At 42.6% G+C, this 14,682-nt stretch overlaps 1 non-coding gene across 1 annotated transcript; it reads left to right on the forward strand.

Moving 5' to 3' along the window:
- The first annotated feature begins 217 nt into the window (after window positions 1-217).
- LOC128560446 (U4 spliceosomal RNA) lies at window positions 218-358 on the forward strand. Its single transcript, XR_008372953.1, has one exon. It is a non-coding gene; the product is annotated as a U4 spliceosomal RNA (small nuclear RNA).
- Window positions 359-14,682: the final 14,324 nt, after the last annotated feature.

Consider the following 14,682-nt stretch of genomic DNA (forward strand, 5'->3'; position numbering starts at 1 on the left):
AGATGGCATCCCACTCCCTAGACCAGTGTTTTTCACCCTTTTTTAATCTCACAGCACACTTGCACCTGTAGTTAAACTTCCACAGCAACTTAAATTATGTTGATCAAAAAAAGTAAAAAGAAGAATATATTTACTGTGCTTTGAACTTGTTTCAAAAATAATTTAATTAATGATTTTTAAATAATTTCACAGCATACCAGTTGAAAATCACTGCTTTAGCTTTATGCAGTGACAGTATCTTAGCCAATGAAGTTTATCCAAAGTGCAATTATTGCTAATTGAACACTTTTTCCAATACCCCCCCATGACAACTTGAAATATAGTCAGCATTGGCAATTTTTGACAATCTCTAAGGAGACTGAATTTAAAAAAAAGAAAAAAACATCACTGCTCTAAACCTTTCTCTTGCAGGCGTTTTCCTGGGTTCTGCTGAGACTCACCCCACTGGCCTTTCTGAATACAACCTCCCTGACCAAGACAGCACCTCTCCTTTGGCTGGCTTCTCCTGATCCCCCTCCATGTCTGCCCCTGATATTACACCCCCAACCTCCTCCTCTGGAGTCTCCCTTCCCTGGGCACAGTCTCCATGCTGACTTTCCTCGCACAGTTTCCACTTCTGACTCCCAGGATTTATGCGCCTTGAGGGGCCGATAGAAAGTCACTTCCTAGATACAGTTGTCCATTCAGTTGCCACCAGCCACGTGAGCTTTTTCAGATATGATCAGACACCATTCTTGTGAGTCCCTGTAAGGAAGACATATTGATCTTTCTGAGGAGGGACTGTTAATGCTAGGGGTAGGAGTTGAGGAAGGGAGATTGGCTCTTTCCAAATAAACATATATTTTTTAATTTTTAACAATTTTTTATGTGTTTAAATTTTTTTAACTGAACATATTCATGGGTACCTAGTGATGTTTCAGTACATACAATGAGATTTTTCCATTTCTGTGAAGTATGTCATTGGTATTTTGATAGGGATGGTATTGAATCTGTAATTTGCTTTGGGTCGTATGCCCATTTTAACACTGTTATTCTTTTAAGTCATGAGCATGGGATGTTTTCCTGTTTGTTTATATCCTCTTCAATTTCTTTTTTTTTCTGTGTCTTTTAGTTTTCTTTATAGAGTTCTTTAACCTCATTGGTTATATTTATTCTTAGTTATTTTAATTTTTTATAGCTATTATAAATGAGATTACCTTCTTGATTTCTTTTTCAGTTAGCTTGTTTTTCATGTATAACAGTGCTACTGACTTTTGGATATTGGTGTTGTTATTCAACATCTCTACTGAGTTTGTATATCAGATCTAAGACTTTTTTGGTGGAGTTCCAAAGAAATAATTTAAAAAAAATTTTTTTTTAATTTATTGTTCGGGATTCGTTAAGGGAATAAGAAACCAGGTTAAACTGATTGCTTTTGGTAGGTAAAGTCCCTCTTACAATTGTGTCTTACCCCAAAAAAGAATTTTAAAATTTTTAATAATTAAAAAAATAAAAATATTTTAACAATTAAAAAATCCTTTCTTTACCCTTTGTCCTACTCAATATAAGTCTGAGAGTAATCTTACGGGTGCTCAACCACCTGTTAGAAATACAGCCATGTGCCACATAAGAATGTTTAGGTCAGTGATGGATTGCATTCCAGTGATGGTGGTCTCATAAGATTATAATAGCATGTTTTTACTGTACCTTTTTTACTTTTAGATACACAAACACTTACAATTGTGTTACAGTTGCCTATAGTATTCAGTATAGTAACATGCTGTAAAGATCCATAGCCTCGGAGCCATAGGCTATACCACACAGTCTAGGTGTGGTACAGGCTATACTGTCTAGGTTTGTGTAAATACACTCTACCATCTTTGACAAGGACAAAATTGCCTGACAACACATTTCTCAGAACATATCCCATATTTAAGCAGCACATGACTGTATCTACATGGCTGTTTTACAACTCAATTTGACATCCAATATCCATAATACCTTGGTGTCCTGGTTGAAACTTCCAATTTAACACTTGGTTCCATGTTATGGCCTTTCTTCCTCATCCACACTAATGAGAACAGGAGTGAATTCATGACCTGAGGCCAGCCAATTTATTGGTTGAGTAAAGACCTATGATTTGGGTGTTCCAGCTCAAATAAACAAGCAGGGATGATCAAGTTTGAGTGAACAAATTTGAACAAAGTAATACATGGCCACCCATTTGTGGCAGGAATTTGAGGAATCTTGATGCAGAGTCAAAACTGGTGGTCTTGTTGGAGGAAGCAAGTTGAGAGAGACAATGATGATGAGATCACAGGAGCGCAGGTGAGGGAGGTAGTGTGGAGTCTGGGAGAAGGAGGAAGCCATCTCCATTCCCAGCTGCCCACAGGTAATCTTCCTGTGGTCCTGCTGGGCTTGGCTTCTGGTCTTTGATTTCCATGAGCTTGCCCATTGCATCCTCCCAGCCCATCCTCTTTATCTGGCTAACACAAACAAGCCTCTGTTTCTTGCAACTCAAGCTGACTAAAACAGGAGACAAATGAAGTTCTGGGTGTCTCAGGTGTCAAAACTCTGAGCCTATTTCTTTCAGGCCATTCCTGTCCCTTCCAGCAGCAGATGTACTAAATGTTGCAGCAGGTCAGCTGTTTTCATTCTGTGGCTTGAGTAAAAAATGCACACTGTCAGCTGGATTGGCAGGTCTGTATAGAGCACGGTTGGTTTTCTCTCTGTGGCTTGAATGTCATCCTTCTGGAGATGGGATAGGATATTGGCCCACAGGAAATCCCACATCGTGTTCTTGTTGTTACTTACCAGGTTTGGGGAAACGTAAGCAGACAAACAGCCGGTGGCTGCTGAGCTTCAAGAAGTGCTTCTCAACCGTGACTGCACACATTAGCCCCACCTGGTAAGCTCTGAAACCTTTCAGGGAGCAGCTTAGGCTTGATACCTTTTCAGATCACCCCAGGTTATTTTAATGTGCAGCCAAGGCTGAGAATCACTGGACCAGGGGAAAGGGCAAAGTAACGAATAAAGGAAATGGATCTTTACTGAATATCTACCAGGTGCTGGGCCATTTACTGATTAGAAGCTAGTATTTATTGGTGCTTACTCCTAGATTCCCTTGCTAGAGCTGCTGTAACAAAATACTGCAGATACTGGGTGGTTTCAACAACAGAAATGTGCTTTCTCATCTTTCTGGAGGCTGGAGATGTAAGATCAAGGCATCAACAGAGTTGACTTCTTCTGAGGCCTCGGCTTATAGGTGGTTCCCTCTCCCTGTGTCCTCATATGATCTTTCCTCTGTGTGTATCCTAGTCCCCTCTTCTGATAAGGACACCAGTCATATTAGATGAGGGCCCATCCACATGACCTCATCTAACCTTCATTATCTCTTTAAAGGCTCCTAGCTCCAAACATAGTCACAGTCTGAGGGGTTGGGGGTCAGGACCTCAACATAGAAATTTGAGGGTGTACACAATTTGCCCATAACACTTAATATATGTAAGGCTTAAAAGTTTTATATCCATTGTCTAACTTAATATGCATAATAATCCTCTGATAAATGATCTCCATGTCATAAATGAGGACACTGAGGTGACAAGAGACCACAAACTAAGCGTAATGGAGCTCAGTTTCAAACTAAGGCAGAGTGACTGCAGAACTCACATTCTTCACTATGACGTTTTACTGCCTCACAACAGCCCTGGCCACTAGTGAGGGTGGACTATATTACACCGAGCAGAAACAGTAACCTAGAAATCCCATAACACATCAAAGATTGTTTCTTATTCACACTATCTGTTCATTAAGGGAGCCTAAGGAGATGGGGGTGGAATGAGGGGGAGATGGATGCTATACTCCACAAAGTCACTCAGGGACCCAGGGTGAATGACGTTTCACCATCTCTTGAATTGCACTATCTGCATTAATTTCTTTTCTACACTCCATGAGGTGGCTTTTCTCCCTGGTATACAGCTCTCAGATTAAGAAATATGCCTACAGAGACAGAAAGTTTGCAGTTGAGCCTTACACTCAGATGGTCGCTCTTGAATTTATGGGTTTTTCTACCTCATCAGCGAACTGTAAGTGCCTGGAGGGGGTATTCTCTGCACCATTTACCACTTATCTATCCCAGAGGGAATCTAGTAAATGCTAAACAGCACCAAACATAAGGTGACACTAGAAACGTCCAGGTTGTAAATACAGATAATCGTACTATTTTTGTAAAGTGTGCTCATTAAATTATCAAGTGAAGAATATAATGCCATCTAGGGAATAGAGAAATTCATATTGGTAACTAAAATTCATATTGGTAACTAAAAATAAAGGACTGATTTATTGTGGGTTGCTAATAATGTAGTTTCAAATTAAAAAAAAAAGCAGCCACCAAGTAGCATAACTCATATGCATGTTAAGTGGCTCAGTGAGCAGGGCACCGGCCCCATATACCGATGGTGGTGGGTTCAAACCCAGCCCTGGCCAAACTGCAACAAAAAAAATAGCCGGGCATTGTAGCCAGTGACTGTAATCCCAGCTACTGGGGAGGCTGAGGCAAGAGAATCGCCTAAATCCAGGAGTTGGAGGTTGCTGTGAGCTGTGATGTCATGGCACTCTTCCAAGGGTGATAAAGTGAGATCTGTCTCTAAAAAAATAATAATAATAAATAAATAAATAAAAGGTTACATTTACACGGGTAGTGGCAACTTTTCACAGTTTCTGGAGTTCTGCCATCCCCAATAGCTCCAGGTACAGAGTTGACAAGTTGGAAGAAAGATTTTTTTCTCCCTCTCTCTGTGATCAGCTGTAACTATGGTTGTTTATTAACCGATGGCATGAACAGGAGAAAGGAATTCACTAAACTGAAAACTCCACACTTGCAACTGAAACTTGGAAAGTGGTGAAATTTCTCAACTTATCCAATTGCTTTTGACCTATTGTTGAGAATTTAGGCGTCCTCACACTTTTTAAACAGGGGGCCAATTCACTGTCCCTCAGACTGTTGGAGGGCCAGACTATAGTTTAAAAAAAAAAAACCTATGAACAAATTCCTATGCACACTGCACATATCTTATTTTTTGAAGTAAAAAAACAAAACGGGAACAAATACAATCACACCGCCTCATGTGGCCCACAGGCCACAGTTTGAGGACCCCTGGTTAGATTATTACACCTTAAAATATTGGGTATTTTCCAAATGGTCAGTGCTATGATCTGAATGTTCGTGTCCCCTCAAAATTCATAAGTTGAGGTCCCGGCCCGCCCCGCATCTGGCCAATTAAGACGTCGATGGAGGCCCCGCCCCCAGCCGCTATGCTTACCAGCTAGCGCAGCATCTGGGGTTACGCAGCCTAGGGGATTCCGAGGGATAAAAGTGCTGGGCCTGAAACCCAGCCCTGAGGACATCTAGCAGCTTGGGGCCAGTGACACCTGCTGTGGAAAGCTGGGCCATCGCAGGATGGTGGAGACTAAAGACCTGCTGGGGCTGCGGATGCTCAATCTAGAGCTCCTGAGGCGGCTGTGGGTTGGGCAGGATGCTGTGCGGCGGTCAGTGGCAGCAGCCTCAGAGTCCAGGCTGAAGTTCAGCAACAACTACGACCCAGAGACTTCATGGTCCCAAGAGACTTCCTCAGCTTCCTCCAGAGCCTCCTGCCCACGGGGCAAGTGCCATGCTAAGGCCCCACCAGATGCCCACCAAAGTGACCCCTTTGATGTGGCCAGCTGCAAGGTGCCCTCTCCCCAGCCTGTCAAGTGCCAGCGCCAGGCATTTCTGGGCCAGCCGAGATCCCACTCATCACCCTGGGTGGCCACCTCAGACTCGAAGGACCCAGAGCCTTCTGTAGGGCCAGGTGATCTGGGGTCCCAGGAGAAACAAGCCCTGAAGTCCGTCTCAGCTCAAGGAGCAAGCAGTTTAAACCCAAAGTGACCTTCTCTGAAGAGTCCTAGGAATCTGTACTACCTGACAGGAGCTGGCGCCTCCGGCCATACCTGGGCTACGACTGGATTGCAGGGACTCTGGACAACAGCTCTCCTGTCACCAGCCAGCCTGAGACCTTCTTCTCAAAGCTGCAGGAGTTCCGGGAAGCTAACAAGGAGGAGTGTATTTGCAGCCACCCGAACCCCAGTTCCTGGGCCAGCCTGAGAGCAGCAATGTGAAGGAGGAACATGAGTGTGTGTACTGTTACCGGGTCAACCGACGCCTGTTTGTGGTGCCCTTGGATCCTGGCACCCCCTGCTGCCTGTGCAGGAAACCACGGAGCCAGCAGGACCATAAGACCCTGGAGAGGCCAGTGCAGGTCAAGGTGAGCATCCCACTGTCCATCCTGGACCCTCCCCACCAGTACCGTATCCACCGGCGTAAGAGCTTAGACAACTCCACCACGCTGGCCCTGCCCCGGCACTGCCTACTCCCTCCGAAGTCCGAGAAAAGCTCAGCCCCGAAGAGCCTGGACCTCTGGTCTGCTGTCTCCTCCGGGGCCCAGCATCGGAAGCCGTCAGCCATCAGACTTTCCTGCCTGGCTTTGCCAGTGAGGGTCCCACCCCCAACCTGGATAGAACCCCAGGTCCCTGTGCCCCATGTCCCACGGCAGTAGCCCTGAAGACTGACCACTTGGAGGGACAGAGTTCCTGCCACCCTTTGGATGCTCCTAGCTGGTCTCAGCTGCCCATGGCTTGGGCCTTGCTGTCCCAGGTCCGCCAGGTCATGGGCCCAGGCTTGTCTCCTGCCTGGGGTCTACAGAGGGTGGACTTCTGGGTGCAGGAGGAGGAGATTCTGTGACAAGTTTGTAAATAAAGCTTAGGTCTTTGCAAAAAAAAAAAAATCAATAAGTTGAAAGCTAATCACCAAAGTGATGGCAAAAGGAGACGGAGCCTTTGGGAAGTGATTAGGTCATGAGTCCAGAGCCCTTGAGATGAGACTAGTGTCCTTATTATACAAAAGGATTTCAGAGAGCTAGCATGCCCCTTCCACAGCATGAGACACAGCTACAAGGCTCCATCTCTGAACCAGAAAGAGGACTCTCATCAGGGACTGAATCTGCCATTGCCTTGCTGGGACTTCCCAGACTCCAGAACTGTACGTTTATAAGCCACCCAGTCTGTGGTATTTTGTTACAGCAGCCAGGACAGACTAAGATGGCCAGCCATGCTGATAGGAAGGGAGAATGGGAATGGGGACCCCCAACTGCGCTTGCCTTGACATGGAACTACTGTGTCCCTAATCCCCAGCAGAGACCCACAAACAGGGCCTAGAGACCCCACATGCAGGTGTGTTGTGCCACCTCCCTCCTGTACCTCCATGAGCTGCTTACTTGCACAATATCCACCTCATAACTTAAGTCTGTGTTAGGAATTGCTCCTGCATAGACTTTGACAAGCCTGTCCCAAATCTCCCTCTCTGACCTAGTGACAGAGAGTGTGACAGTGCCCCAAGGAAACTGCTTTCCTCTGACAGTGCCCCAAGGAAACTGCTTCCTACAGAAAGGGGCTGAAGCAAAAGCTCCTAGGGCAGCTTAGTGGAAAAAACAAACAAACAAAAACAGTGATGAGGAGGTGGAGCAAGATGGCAGCCGAGTAACAGCTTCCTTGCATCTGGGCACCGTGAGTCTGGGGAGATAGGACTCCAGGCATCTCTGGCTGGTAGGATCTGCCTATTATCACCCCTGAGAGGATACAGGGAGTCAGCGAGAGACTTCTGGACCCCAAGAGGAGGACTAAAACAGTGGAAAACCGGCAAGTGGTCACGTGTGTTCAATCCGTCTAAACCCGCCCGCAACTGTAAGTTCAGTAGCAGCGAGACTGCAAACCAGAAAGGCCTTACCTGTGAACTGTTTTGGTGTCTTTGGACTTGGCACTCAGCTGAACTGCCTTGGGGAGAGCCTGAGCGGGAATGCGGAGAACTTTGGCCTTTGTCTAGGGCCCCAGTCTGAGCCGCTGAGCCGGACGGAGCTGATAGTGTTTGGCTCTGGTTCACAGGCAGACATTGTGAGCGATCTGCCCCGGCAAGCTCCACCCTCAGGGTCGCAGAGCTGGAATTGGATGGGAGCTGGTAACCCAGCGACCAAGTAGCCTAAGGGTGGGGTCTGAGCCGCCTTGCAGCCCTAACCCTCGGGAGCAGAGGGAGACCAGTTTTGACACACAGGGTAAGTGGATAGCCACTTCAGCAGTGATTCCAGCGACAAGCACTTCCCTGAGAAAGCTTCTGCTCAGTAAGTGAACAAGTTCAAAATGCCTTTTAAGTGGGCTGAAGAGAGATTTAGGGTGTCTACCTACCTGCTGGGGTTTGAGAAACTAGCAGCCTCCAGTCGTATCAGAACTGTGATTAACATCTCATACCCCAGAAGACCACGTGTTGCCCAGACAATATTCAATAACACATACATACTGCTTTGTTTTTGGTTGTGTTTTTTTTTTTTTGTTTGTTTGGTTTTTTTTTTGTTTATTTTGATGTTGTGGATTATTGTTTTGTTTTTTAAGTTCAACCTTTTCCATACAGATCCTTTTTCTTTCTCAATTTTTCTAGTTTAATTATAATTTCCCATTGCTGCCTATTTCAATTATTAGAACTTCATTTTTGTCAGTGTTTCTACTGCTATTATTTGTTTTTTCCAGCCAATTTTATCCCGTAAAGTTTTCTGTTTGCTTGTTTTGGTTTGATTTATAGCATTTTTGTCTTTCCTCTCTACTTGGTGCAGGTGGGGTACTGTGTCTGATCAGGTTAGCAAAGAGCTGCTGACCTCAAGGGAACCACCCAACTGGGCCCCCACAGAAGGTGGGTAATTTTTAAGGTTGTATCAAAGTACCCTACTGTACACCAATATTGCTCTGTCTCCCTCTTTCTGTGCCTCTCTTCTTTTTGTCAATATCCCTTTTACCCACCCCCTCTCCATTCTCTATTTTTCTCTTTTTTTTTTCTTACCACTTGGTCCTCCTTTCTTTCATTCCCTTTTATGCTCTCAAACCTTCTCACCCTTCTGGTCCTGTAACCCTTAGTCCACAGGCACGAGAACTTAAAGAGCAAGAGGAAGTGAAAGGAAAATTAGGGCAAGGAAACAGATAAAAGAAATCACCCATGAGCAAGAATCAGCAGAAAACTCCAGGCAACATGAAGAACCAGTCCAGAACAACCCCGCCAAGGGACCATGAGGTAGCTACTGCAGAGGATTCCACCTATAAAGAAATGTTAGGAATGACAGAAAGGGAATTTAGAATACACATGTTGAAAACAATGAAAGAAATGATGGAAACAATGAAGGAAACTGCTAATAAATTGGAAAATAACCAAAAGGAAATCCAAAAACAGAATCAAATCAGAGATGAACGATAGGAAGAATATAAAAAGGATATAGCAGAGCTAAAGGAACTGAAACAGTCAATCAGGGAACTTAAAGATGCAATGGAAAGTATCAGCAACACGTTAGACCATGCAGAAGAAAGAATTTCAGAGGTAGAAGACAAAGTTTTTGAGATAACTCAGATAGTAAAAGAGGCAGAAAAGAAGAGAGAGAAAGCAGAACGTTCACTGTCAGAATTATGGGACTTTATGAAGCGTTCCAACATACGAGTTATAGGAATTCCAGAAGGGGAAGAAGAATGCCCCAGAGGAATGGAAGCCATACTAGAGAATATTATAAAAGAAAATTTCCCAAATATCACCAAAGATTCTGACACACTGCTTTCAGAGGGCTATCGGACCCCAGGTCGCCTCAACTCTAACCGAGCTTCTCCAAGACACATTGTGATGAACCTGTCCAAAGTCAAGACAAAAGAAAAGATTCTTCAAGCTGCCAGGAGTAAGCGCCAGTTGACCTACAGGGGCAAATCCATCAGAGTGACCGCAGACTTCTCTAATGAAACTTTCCAAGCAAGAAGACAATGGTCATCTACCTTTAATCTACTTAAACAGAACAATTTCCAGCCCAGAATTCTGTACCCTGCTAAGCTAAGCTTCAAAATTGATGGAGAAATCAAATCATTTATGGATATACAAACATTGAGAAAATTCGCCATAACAAGACCAGCTCTACAGGAAATACTTCAACCTGTTCAGCACACTGACCATCACAATGGATCAGCAGCAAAGTAAGAAATCAGAAATTAAAGGACAGAACCAAACCTCCACACTGATGCAAAAGATAAAACTAAGCAATGGACTCTCACAAAATAAGACAAATAGAATACTACCACACTTATCAATTATCTCAATAAACGTTAATAGCTTGAATTCCCCACTAAAGAGACATAGATTGGTTGACTGGATTAAAAAACACAAACCATCCATTTGCTGTCTGCAAGAAACACACCTGGCTTCAAAAGACAAATTAAAGCTCCGAGTCAAGGGTTGGAAGACAATTTTTCAGGCAAATGGCATTCAGAAGAAAAGAGGAGTTGCAATCTTATTTTCAGATACATGTGCATTTAAAGCAACTAAAGTCAAAAAAGACAAAGATGGTCACTTTATATTGGTCAAGGGAAAAATACAACAAGAAGACATTTCAATTCTAAATATCTATGCACCCAATTTAAATGCTCCCAGATTCTTGAAACAGACCTTACTCAGTCTGAGCAATATGATATCTGATAATACCATCATAACAGGGGACCTTAACACTCCTCTTACAGAGCTGGACAGATCCTCTAAACAGAAATTAAACAAGGATATAAGAGATTTAAATGAGACCCTAGAACAACTGTGCTTGATAGACGCATATAGAACACTCCATCCCAAAGATAAAGAATATACATTCTTCTCATCACCCCATGGAACATTCTCCAAAATTGATAATATCCTGGGACACAAAACAAATATCAACGGAATCAAAAGAATCGAAATTTTACATTGTATCTTCTCAGACCATAAGGCACTAAAGGTGGAACTCAACTCTAACAAAAATGCTCGACCCCACCCAAAGGCATGGAAATTAAACAATCTTCTGTTGAATAACAGATGGGTGAAGGAAGAAATAAAACAGGAAATCATTAACTTCCTTGAGCATAACAACAATGAAGACACAAGCTACCAAAACCTGTGGGATACTGCAAAAGCAGTTTTGAGAGGAAAATTCATCGCTTTAGATGCCTACATTCAAAAAACAGAAAGAGAGCACATCAACAATCTCACAAGCGATCTTACGGAATTGGAAAAAGAAGAACAATCTAAGCCTAAACTCAGTAGAAGAAAAGAAATATCCAAAATCAAATCAGATATCAATGAAATTGAAAACAAAAGAATCATTCAGAAAATTAATGAAACAAGGAGTTGGTTTTTTGAAAAAATAAATAAAATAGATAAACCATTGGCCAGACTAACGAGGAATAGAAAAGTAAAATCTCTAGTAACCTCAATCAGAAATGATAAAGGGGAAATAACAACGGATCCCACAGAAATACAAGAGATCATCTCTGAATACTACCAGAAACTCTATGCCCAGAAATTTGACAATGTGAAATAAATGGATCAATATTTGGAATCACACCCTCTCCCTAGACTCAGCCAGGAAGAAATAGAGCTCCTGAACAGACCAATTTCAAGCACTGAGATCAAAGAAACAATAAGAAAGCTTCCAACCAAAAAATGCCCTGGTCCAGATGGCTTCACTCCAGAATTCTATCAAACCTTCAAGGAAGAGCTTATTCCTATACTGCAGAAATTATTCCAAAAAATTGAGGAAGAAGGAATCTTCCCCAACACATTCTATGAAGCAAACATCACCCTAATACCAAAACCAGGAAAAGACCCAACCAAAAAGGAGAATTTCAGACCAATCTCACTCATGAACATAGATGCAAAAATTCTCAACAAAATCCTAGCCAATAGATTACAGCTTATCATCAAAAAAGTCATTCATCATGATCAAGTAGGCTTCATCCCAGGGATGCAAGGCTGGTTTAACATACACAAGTCCATAAACGTTATCCACCATATTAACAGAGGCAAAAATAAAGATCCACATGATCCTCTCAATAGATGCAGAAAAAGCATTTGATAAAATCCAGCATCCTTTTCTAATTAGAACACTGAAGAGTATAGGCATAGGTGGCACATTTCTAAAACTGATTGAAGCTATCTATGACAAACCCACAGTTAATATTTTACTGAATGGAGTAAAACTGAAAGCTTTTCCTCTTAGAACTGGAACCAGACAAGGTTGTCCTCTGTCACCTTTACTATTCAACGTAGTGCTGGAAGTTCTAGCCAATACAATTAGGCAAGACAAGGAAATAAAGGGACTCCAAATGGGAGCAGAGGAGGTCAAACTCTCCCTCTTTGCTGATGACATGATCTTATACTTAGAGAACCCCAAAGACTCAACCACAAGACTCCTAGAAGTCATCAAAAAATACAGTAATGTTTCAGGATATAAAATCAATGTCCACAAGTCAGTAGCCTTTGTGTACACCAATAACAGTCAAGATGAGAAGCTAATTAAGGACACAACTCCCTTCACCATAGTTTCAAAGAAAATGAAATACCTCGGAATATACCTAACGAAGGAGGTGAAGGACCTCTATAAAGAGAACTATGAAATCCTCAGAAAGGAAATAGCAGAGGATATTAACAAATGGAAGAACATACCATGCTCATGGATGGGAAGAATCAACATTGTTAAAATGTCTATACTTCCCAAAGCAATCTACCTATTCAATGCCATTCCTATCAAAGTACCTACATCGTACTTTCAAGATTTGGAAAAAATGATTCTGCGTTTTGTATGGAACCGGAAAAAACCCCGTATAGCTAAGGCAGTTCTTAGTAACAAAAATAAAGCTGGGGGCATCAGCATACCAGATTTTAGTCTGTACTACAAAGCCATAGTGGTCAAGACAGCATGGTACTGGCACAAAAACAGAGACATAGACACTTGGAATCGAATTGAACACCAAGAAATGAAACTAACATCTTACAACCACCTAATCTTCGATAAACCAAACAAGAACTTACCTTGGGGGAAAGACTCCCTATTCAATAAATGGTGTTGGGAGAACTGGATGTCTACATATAAAAGACTGAAACTGGACCCACACCTTTCCCCACTCACAAAAATTGATTCAAGATGGATAAAGGACTTAAATTTAAGGCATGAAACAATAAAAATCCTCAAAGAAAGCATAGGAAAAACACTGGAAGATATTGGCCTGGGGAAAGACTTCATGAAGAAGACTGCCATGGCAATTGCAACAACAACAAAAATAAACAAATGGGACTTCATTAAACTGAAAAGCTTCTGTACAGCTAAGGAGACAATAACCAAAGCAAAGAGACAACCTACACAATGGGAAAGGATATTTGCATATTTTCAATCAGACAAAAGCTTGATAACTAGGATCTATAGAGGACTCAAATTAATCCACATGAAAAAAGCCAACAATCCCTTATATCAATGGGCAAGAGACATGAACAGAACTTTCTCTAAAGACGACAGACGAATGGCTAACAAACACATGAAAAAATGTTCATCATCTCTATATATCAGAGAAATGCAAATCAAAACAACCCTGAGATATCATCTAACCCGGGTGAGAATGGCCCACATCACAAAATCTCAAAACTGCAGATGCTGGCGTGGATGTGGAGAGAAGGGAACACTTTTACACTGCTGGTGGGACTGCAAACTAGTACAACCTTTCTGGAAGGAAGTATGGAGAAACCTCAAAGCACTCAAGCTAGACCTCCCATTTGATCCTGCAATCCCATTACTGGGCATCTACCCAGAAGGAAAGAAATCCTTTTATCATAAGGACACTTGTACTAGACTGTTTATTGCAGCTCAATTTACAATCGCCAAAATGTGGAAACAGCCTAAATGCCCACCAACCCAGGAATGGATTAACAAGCTGTGGTATATGTATACCATGGAATACTATTCAGCCATTAAAAAAAATGGAGACTTTACATGCTTCGTATTAACCTGGATGGATGTGGAAGACCTTATTCTTAGTAAAGCATCACAAGAATGGAGAAGCATGAATCCTATGTACTCAATTTTGATATGAGGACAATTAATGACAATTATGGTTATGGGGGGGGACAGAAAGAGGGAAGGAGGGAGGTGGGTGGGGCCTTGGTGTGTGTCACACTTTATGGGGGCAAGACATGATTGCAAGAGGGACTTTACCTAACAATTGCAATCAGTGTAACCTGGCTTATTGTACCCTCAATGAATCCCCAACAATAAAAAAAAAAACAGTGATGAAATAGCCACCCCTAATTAGCTTTACCACGTGCCAGGCACTCTTCTAAGCATTTTATATGCTAACTTATTTAATCCTCCCAACAACTCTAGGGTACTACTATTGTCCTTATTTTACATATAAGGGCACAGCAAGGCTAAGAACCCCCCCCACACACACACACCCAGTCTTGTAAGTAGAAAGTGGCAGAATGGTTTCAGAGTTAGGCTTCTTACCCAGTGAAAAAAATAAAAAGGAAAAGAAAAGGTTTTAGAGAAAACAAACTGATATTATTGACAAGAGGTGACCCGGGAATCCCTTTGACACATTTATCTTGTGGGCTTCTGTGGGGCCCTGCATGAGATGGGGTTACGTTCTCAGAGAGGACAGACCAGATTCTGTAGTTCCACAGGGTCTGGTCCCAAAGGAGCTGATCGTTAAGAACACATGGGAAACTTTAAAGCCAGCTATTCAATTCCACTTCTAAGCTACTCAGCCAGTCTGTGCCCCAGGAAATAAGATTTTTACGTCAGA

This window comes from Nycticebus coucang, chromosome 11, assembly GCF_027406575.1.
Source record: "Nycticebus coucang isolate mNycCou1 chromosome 11, mNycCou1.pri, whole genome shotgun sequence".
In the NCBI taxonomy this organism is placed as follows: Eukaryota; Metazoa; Chordata; class Mammalia; order Primates; family Lorisidae; genus Nycticebus; species Nycticebus coucang.